The sequence below is a fragment of the Chinchilla lanigera genome, unplaced genomic scaffold, assembly GCF_000276665.1.
Source record: "Chinchilla lanigera isolate Chin_1 unplaced genomic scaffold, ChiLan1.0 scaffold00061, whole genome shotgun sequence".
Classification (NCBI taxonomy): Eukaryota; Metazoa; Chordata; class Mammalia; order Rodentia; family Chinchillidae; genus Chinchilla; species Chinchilla lanigera.
In genome coordinates this window covers 10,877,524-10,885,681 of record NW_004955462.1, presented here as the reverse complement: position 1 = coordinate 10,885,681, position 8,158 = coordinate 10,877,524, and the positions used below count along the sequence as shown (strand labels likewise).

At 45.1% G+C, this 8,158-nt stretch overlaps 1 protein-coding gene across 1 annotated transcript in view; it reads left to right on the top strand.

The window, feature by feature from the left end:
• Uck2 (uridine-cytidine kinase 2) overlaps positions 1-8,158 on the top strand; it is a 109,869-nt gene that overhangs the window by 39,683 nt on the left and 62,028 nt on the right. The gene's annotated exons all lie outside the window — the stretch shown is intronic.

Here is an 8,158-nt window from a genome sequence, read left to right as displayed (position 1 = left end):
GAGGGCAGCGCGCGTGACGGGAGCGCGCGAGGCGGCGTCGGGGGCAGGGGCGCCCCGCCGCGGGATCGCAGGGCTCCCGGGGAAGAGCCTGCGCCCAGAAGTGCGGTGGCGCGGCGGCGGGAGAGTAGAGGCTGTGTCTGGGGTAGGCAGGGGAAGCGCGGTCGGCTTCCAGCAGAAAGTTCTCCGCGGCGCCCGGGTGGTGCGCGCCTCTGCGCCCGGGGAAGGGAACTGCTGGCCGCGTGTGCTCCCCAGAAGCCCGTTTTCTTTGTTTTATCGGCGAGGCGCGGAGAGGCGTCCAGGCTTCACCCCGGGCTCCTTCTGCAGGTGAAGCGGGGTGGAGCTCTCTCAAATGGTTCTTTCTTTCCTCCCGTCGTTGCCTTCGAGGTGGGGCTTTTTGCTTTCCCCCACCTCGAACACCGGCTCCAACTTCGCGGGGCTCCCGGGGGGAGCGGCGGGGGTGCTCTGCGCGCCCCGGGCTGGTGGGGCTCCGGGCGGAGTGAAGCAGGAAGGCTGCTTGGCGCCATGAGGCGCGAGCCACGAGGTTGGCGCTCCGAGCCGCTCCTGCGAGGCCCCTCCTCCATTTTGGTTTTGCATTTTCCCCTGCGGGTCTGGACGACTTGGGCACCGGAGGCCCGGACGCGGCTGGTGCAGGCAAACTTCCTTACTGAAGCAAATTCATCTCATCCCAAGCTCCCAGCTTTTAGGGCCCGGAAGTTTAGGAGCTGTTTGCTTTTAAGGTTAAGCGCTTTTTTTAAAAAAAAAATTGTAAGTTGTAATATGTATTCTTTACTATTAGTTCTAGTAATTCAGAGCGAAACCGGAATGCCAGTACTTTCTAGAAGCCCCCTTGTTTCCAGAGCATATTCCTGTCGTGGGGGACCCATTTTTGGTCTTGGCTATATTCCCAAGAGTGATGCCTGGCGTAGAATTGAAGTCCCCAAGTCAACGTGAAGTCCAGTCCTCCTAGTGGAGGAAGAGACAAACTTGCAGCTGAGTGGAACATTTAGAAACATAATGACCCGGGTGATCCCCTAAATAATTTAGTCACCATAGAGGTGTAAACGGAGACCCGAAAAGGTGGAAAGCCCTGTTCTCCGTGTTGTGTGCCCCCGCTCGAATGTTCTCAGTTGGTGATCAGTGGAAGTTGTGTTCCTCTCCTAGGTACCACGAAGAGTCCGGGTCAGTTCTAGCTGCCCCTGGTCTCAGGGGAGAAGAGGAGAGAAGGGGCTGTGGTTAGCAGGTTTCAGAGCATGTGCATTTGGGGCATATGCTACTTTGTCATTGTTTAAGATTACTTTATCTGTTTTTAGTTGTTATTAGATAGGTCCAAAGCAGCACTGCAGCTTCAGTAGTTCCATATTGCATTCAATGTGCTGTGATTTTACCTTGGTTTTATTATTGCAGTCCTTAGTGTCATTCCAAGGAACTGGGAGTTAAAGTGAAGTGTTTTGTGTGGCTCCCCCGCCCCAGTACTTGTGGTTGAACCCAGGGCCTTCCCTCTGAGCTACACTCTCAGCCCTAATTTTTAAGTTTTAATTTTGAGATAAGGTCTCACTAAGTTGCTAAATTGCCCAGGTTAGGTTTGAATGTGTGATTTTCCTGCCTCAGTCTCCCAGAGTGCTGGGTTTACTGGGGAGGGTCAACACGACCCTTTTTTTTTTTTTTCCTTTGTTTTGTAACGGCCAGTATCAGCAAACTGGATCTCCTTTGGAAGTCTCACACCTGAACATGGTGGTGGCTGAAAGCACGTCAGGTTGAAATCTGTATGCAAGAAGTCTTAGAGACCCATCCAAAAAATGACAGCTTTTGAGACAGAGGGAACCTTAGAGCTCTGGAGTCCAGTGGTCTCATAATTTTTTTTACCATTCTGAGAATGGAATCCAGGTCCTGCCACATACTGTCTCATTTTTTGTTCTGTTTTGTGTTGTTTTGTTTGAGACAGGGTCTCCCTATGTAAGTTCAGGCTGGTCTTAAACTTGCAGTGGTCTTCTTGTCTCAGCCTGCTGAATGCTGGGATCACAGGTGTGCATCACCATGCCCGGCTTGGGGTCATTCATAGGTGGCAAAAATGAAGCCTTAGGTAATAACATATTCCAATCATGTGGTTGGTGGCAGAGCTTGGACCAGACATACCAGTGCAGAGTGGGCTGCATTTGTGCTGTCGTCAGCTTGAAGAGGAGCTGCTTGGAAAGACCAGGGAACATGGGGCTTCACACCTACAGCCAAAGGAGATGGAAATACAGATGGCTTTGTATACCCTCTCATCCTGCAGTGTAGGTCTTGACTATTTCTTCCCTCCCTATCCTTCCTTTGCAAGAAAAAGTAGTTCTTTGGAGGGGGGGCGGCCGCGGTGCTTTTCCTGCAGGGCTCGAATTTGTCTCAATGTTGTGTCTGCCAGAGTGCAAGTGTTTTTTATCTCAGACTAAATTATTTTGGTCATGGAAGATAGTGATAGCGACACTGTGTATCGCATTTTTTGTGTGCTTGTTTTGGAGACAAAGACAGATTAGAATTTCAGAGTCAACTTTGCTGGGTTGACATGGCGAGTGGTTAAAAAAAAAAACCCATCTTAACGTTGTGGTGGGTTGAGCAAGTTATTCTGATCTTTGTTAAAGATCAGGTTCTTGTATTTCCCCCTAAAGGACAGGTCTCAGGATAGTAAGACATAACGCTGGAAAGAAACAAAACCCAACCAGTTTATTTTTATTTTTTATTTTTTTATTTTAAGAAATAAAAGAAGGAAAACATATTAACAAACAGATATCCATTTGCAAACTAGCATAAGAACAATACAAACAAAACAGTTAACAGATAAAGTTGTAGGAAATGAACCATGGTTGTTGTATTACTTATTGATATCTTCAAAGTGGTTTCTCAGGAAAACAAGTAGAGACATACAAGATTGATCAAACAAGTAATCATTAACTGTTTCTTTCTGTAGAGCAATAGAAGACAGTAGTACAGCTATGTTAGCTATCCTGTATACACATACATACAAAATTTCTCCTTCTTTCCCTTCTCTTTTCCCACGTCCCAGTTGCCCTTTACCCTTGAGCACTTTTCATTTCACAATGTCTATCATACCTCCTAGTTTTTATTCACTCTTTCAGGTCTTACACCAGTGAGACAATATGATTCTTACACATGCAGGTCTGTTTCTTTCACTTATGAGTAAGGTCTCTAGTTGTGACCATTTACCTATAAAAGCCTCGAGTTTTTCTTTCTTTATAGCTGAGTGATATTCCATTATATCAGAGTACCACAATTTTTTTATCCAATCCTCAGTGGATGGACACAACCCAACCAGTTTAAACTTCTTTGCGTGCATCTATATCCCTGACTTTTAAGTGCCATTTCCTCTTCTGCTCATTTTCATTATTCCTGTGTCTGGCCAGTGCAAACATTCCTCAGATCTTCTCTTCTGTGCTTTCATAGTGGTCTATCTTGTCTTCTCGTTATTTTGGAAACCTTGACCTCCCCACTGGCCTGAGTACAGCACAGTGCTGGTCCCCCCATATAGCCCCATTCTGTATTTTTCTACACAGACAAATACACACAAGTACAATATATCTTTTTTGTTTTTTTTTGAAAGAAGGTTTTTCTGTGTGGTTCAGGTCAGCCTTGAATTCCCCTTGTAGCTCAGGCTAACCTTGATCCTCCTGCCTCAGCCTCCCAAGTGCTGGGATTATGGGCATGTGCCACCACATCTGGCTCACAAAGATAACTTTTTTTTCCTCACAAAGATATCTTTATGAACTGCCTTCTCTAATACTTTTGTTCATCATCCTTTCAGGAATGGGCCATAGGACTTTTGGGGCTCAACGGTGTTACTACTTTCTCCAGGGAGTTTTGTTATCCATTTTCTTCATCAGAATTATGTTTTCTCTCTTTAGCTTCCATAGATTTACCACAGTTTGCCTTGTCCTGTGCCTATTGCTGACTGCTTCCTCTATAATTTAGGTTCTGTGAGAGAATACTGAAATGTTATTTAAATGTTTGGGACCAAGGGGACACTGGGATAGAGGGTAATAACTGAGAAGGTCTTGATCCTGAGTGTTTTTACTGCTTATAGACTTTGTTTTCTTTGGGATTGAATCCAGAAAGCATTGAACTACATCCCCAGACCTTTCTCTTTTTTATTGTGAGGCAGGATTTTGCTAAATCACCCAGGCTGGCCTCCAACTTGTGTTCCTCCTGCCTCAGCCTCCCAAATAGCTGGTATTACAGGCGGTTACCACCACACCACTTACACTGTTTTGCTCATCAGGCTGATTTATCCTTAGAGAATTTGATTCTCTCTTCCTTTTAAAACTGGCCAGGCAGATGTTTTCCGAGTCACTAAATGAGAAAGATTGGAAGAAGCTAGAAGAGCTTTCGATGCGATAGAATCTTCCTTTCTGTGCCCACTCTAAACGTTTCTGCGTGCAGCGACCACTCGTTGCGGGTATTTTGGGGGGAGATTGGTCTGCACAGAGGAAATCACTGTCCCCTCAGAGGCGCGGGCTGTCTCCTCAGCGCAGCTTGACCGTGAGTCAGCATCTGCTTTTGGAGTGCTTCAGTGTGCCTTGTGTCTGTGTCACCTTGGCTCGCACTGCCCTGTCCTTGGGACTCAGCGGCCACCCATCTGGCCAGGTGGCTTGTTCCAGACCCTCCCTCCACTGGGTGCCGTGGGACATCTTTGCTCCTTGGGCTCAGTTTTTCTGAGAAATGACTGTGTATTTTTAATTTTTTTTTGAGAAGCCATTTACTATTTTGGGATGAGTTAAATTAGTTCTTTTTTAAATTTTAAATTTTTTTCCTTTATTTTTCCTTTATTTATTTATTTATTTTTTGAGACAGGGTCTCACTATGTACTTCAGGTTGGCCTTGAACTTGCTTATGTACCCCAGGCTGGCCTCGAACTTACAGCAATCCTCCTGCCTCAGCCCCCTGAGTGTTGGGATTAGAGGTGTGTGCCATTACTGGCAGTATATGTTTTGCAATATATAATAAATACGTCCTGCACCTCTGAGGGGCCAGTGATGTGGGGAATTGGTGCATACACATGGTAAATCTGGGTCCTTTTTACTTCCCCCTTTTTTCTTTAGTGTCTTTTTTGAGACAGGGTCTCGCTATACAGATCAGGCTGGCCTTGAGCTCACCTTGTAGCCCAGGCTGGTCTTGAACTCACAATGATCCTCCTGCCTCAGCCTCCCAAGTGCTGGGATTACAGGCCTGGGCTACCACGCCCAGCTATTTCCCCTTTTCCCTTGCCTCCCTCCCCCATCTCTTCCCATCCCCAAATCTTCCCATCTGTTTTAGTTACTTTTCTTGTTGCTGAGACAAAATACCCAACACCCACAAGTTAAAGGAGGAAAGGTTTATTTAGCTCACAGGTTTATAGAGGGTTCAGTCCAGAATTGGCTCGCTCCAAGGGAGGCGGCCCATGGCAGAGGGGCTTCACAGAGGAGAAACTCTTCAATGCAGCAGAAGTAGCAAAGCAACAAGGGCAACATAGCCTCTTTCGGTCCCTTGTACTGTGTACAGGCTACTGGGATTAGGGTGGTGCCAACCCATCCAGTGGGCTGATTTCGTAGTCACCCAGCCTTAATCCTAGCATTGCACTGTGAATCAGTCACACACTCTAGATCCAGTCCCCTCTGAAAAGGTCCCACCTGTGACCGCATGAGGCTTTGGGGGACATCTAGACACAAACCATGAGACCATCTCTCCTAAGCCTGACTGTTTCCTACTGTCTTTTCTTTTACTGTTTTAATTATTTATACCTTGGATTTCTCACAAGAGAAACCATATGGTATTTAACCTTGTGTCTGACTTAGCGTTAGGGTCTCACTGTGCATCTATTTTCTTACAGCTTACGCAAAGTTACCGTTCCTTAAGGCTGAGTATTGTTCAAGGCCTGTAGGGAGCTGGCCCTGCTGCCCCATCCCACCCCACCCTCCCCTTGCTGTCTTGCGCCCCCGGCTGCCCACCCAGGCTGCCCACCCATGTCACATTCTTTCCCCTGCCTGAGGATGTGAGTCCATCTGTCAGTCAGTCTAGTCAGTCTGCACTGCTATTTGCTCTGCCTGAAATCCTCTCATCTTGTTCCCGTGCCACACCTAGCAGAGCGCCTGTCAGGGCAGAGCAGCAGCAGCAGCTCTTGATCTATGGCCCTGGTGGTTCCTGGACTGCAGCAGCTGCCTTCCCTCTGGGCTGATCTTTCTTCCCTGTCTGCGTCAGAAGCTCACCCTGTCTGCTTGCCTGACCTCTGCTCCCCTGTATGCATGGGGTGTTCTGCTTGCTGCCGTTTCTTTGAACAGTCTTTCTTGTGTGGGGCCTGCCATGCACACACATTGTACCTGGGAATTCCACTGCTGAAGGCCTGACTTTTTTCTTTTTGCTAGTGAGCACTGCAGTGGTGCTGATGGTGGTGCTGGGTATTGTAAATCGAACCCATGCATGGCCTTTGCACTGAGTTACATCCCAACTTTATTTTAGGACAGGATTTAACTAAATTCTTTAAGTTGCCCAACTTTGGCTCAAATTTGTGGTCCTCCTGCCTCAGGTTCCAGGATACTGGGATTATAGGTGTGTGCTGCCATACCCAGTTTGTGTCTCAATTATTTCTATCAATAAAAAAGGCTTTAGGGGCTGGGGATTTAGCTCAGCGGCAAAAGCACTTGCCTGGCAAGCGCAAGGTCGTGAGTTCGGTTCCCGGTTCCGGAGAAAAACCAAATAAAAAAGGCTTGCAAATTTATTTCTTATATATATATGTGTGTATATTTGTTCTTTAAGCCATTTTTATCATTAAGCTGACTTATTAAAGCATTCAGTCTCTGGGAAGGTAGCTCAGTGGTACAGTGCCTGCCTGGTAAGCACGAGGCCCTGAGTTCAATTCCCAGTACAAAAAAAAAGCATTTGGTCATCTTATGTATCATGCATAAGTGATTTATAAGTCATACATAAGTATGAAATACAAAAATAGGAATTACGAAAGGATAGGCACAATGTAATGTTTAAAAATATAATGTAATATAAAGCTGTTTATTAAAATATTATGATTAAAACAAATTTTTTTAAAAAATCAATTCTTGTATGACTTTGGTGATATTCTTTCCTTTTTTGTGTATTTTTTTTTTTGAGACAATCTCACTATGTATGTAGTTCAGGTTGGCCTCCAGATGTAGAGACCTTGGTGATATTAATTTTGATGGTAAAAGTAAATGTTTGGGTCTAACATTAGTCTTCAATGGTTGTCCTGTTTGAAAAAGTTCCCCCACCCAAAGACTACATAGAAGAAAGTTATCATTTGTAGTTATTACAAGTCACCATGTTCCCATCCCCCAATTTTGCAGTGCCTTTTGTTAAAAGCCTGTTAGAAGAATTTTTTCTTCTATTACCCATTAGTTGTATTTATTTAATATTTATTGTCTTTATTGTCTTTGAGGTAGGGTCCCCCTATGCAGTTTAGGCTGCCTTGAGCTCAGTTTGTAACCCCTGCTGATCTTGAACTCACAAGGATCTCCTCCCTCAGCCTCTCGAGTGCTGGGATTACAGCCTTTTTTTCTTTTTCTTTCTCTTTTTCTCTTTCTTAATTTTTTTTTGAGACAGGCTGTAGTTCAGGCCAGCCTTGAACTCACTATTTAACCTAGGCTGGCCTAGAGCTGGTGGTGATCTGCCTACCTTAGCCTCCTAAGTGCTGGGATTACAGGTGTATGGCACCCCTGGACTATTAGCTATTTTTGAAAAATAACTTTAAATTATGATAGATTCTAAACCCGTTAAAAATCTCCATTTGGATTTTTTTTTTTTTCTTTTTAGTTACTGGCATTAAACTTAGGGCCTTCACATTGAGCTATACCCGCAGCTCTTTGTTTTTTATTTATTTTGAGGCAGGATCTCGAAAGCTGGGCTTGAATTTTTGATCCTCCTGCCTCAGCCCCCCAGAGTGCTGAGGTTACAGGTATGTACCACCTTGCTCAGCTGGAATACTTTTAAATAGGTTAAACATTTCTATTTACAAGTTTGTGGTTTCTGTTTAAGAGATGTAGAGGTATCTGTTTAGTTTTTGGCAACAGTTGCTTAACAGTGGAAACGTTTGCAGATATCTTTTTAACAGATAATTTGACAGCTTCAGTAAACATTACTTTTCTTTCAATCCTACATAAAATAATAG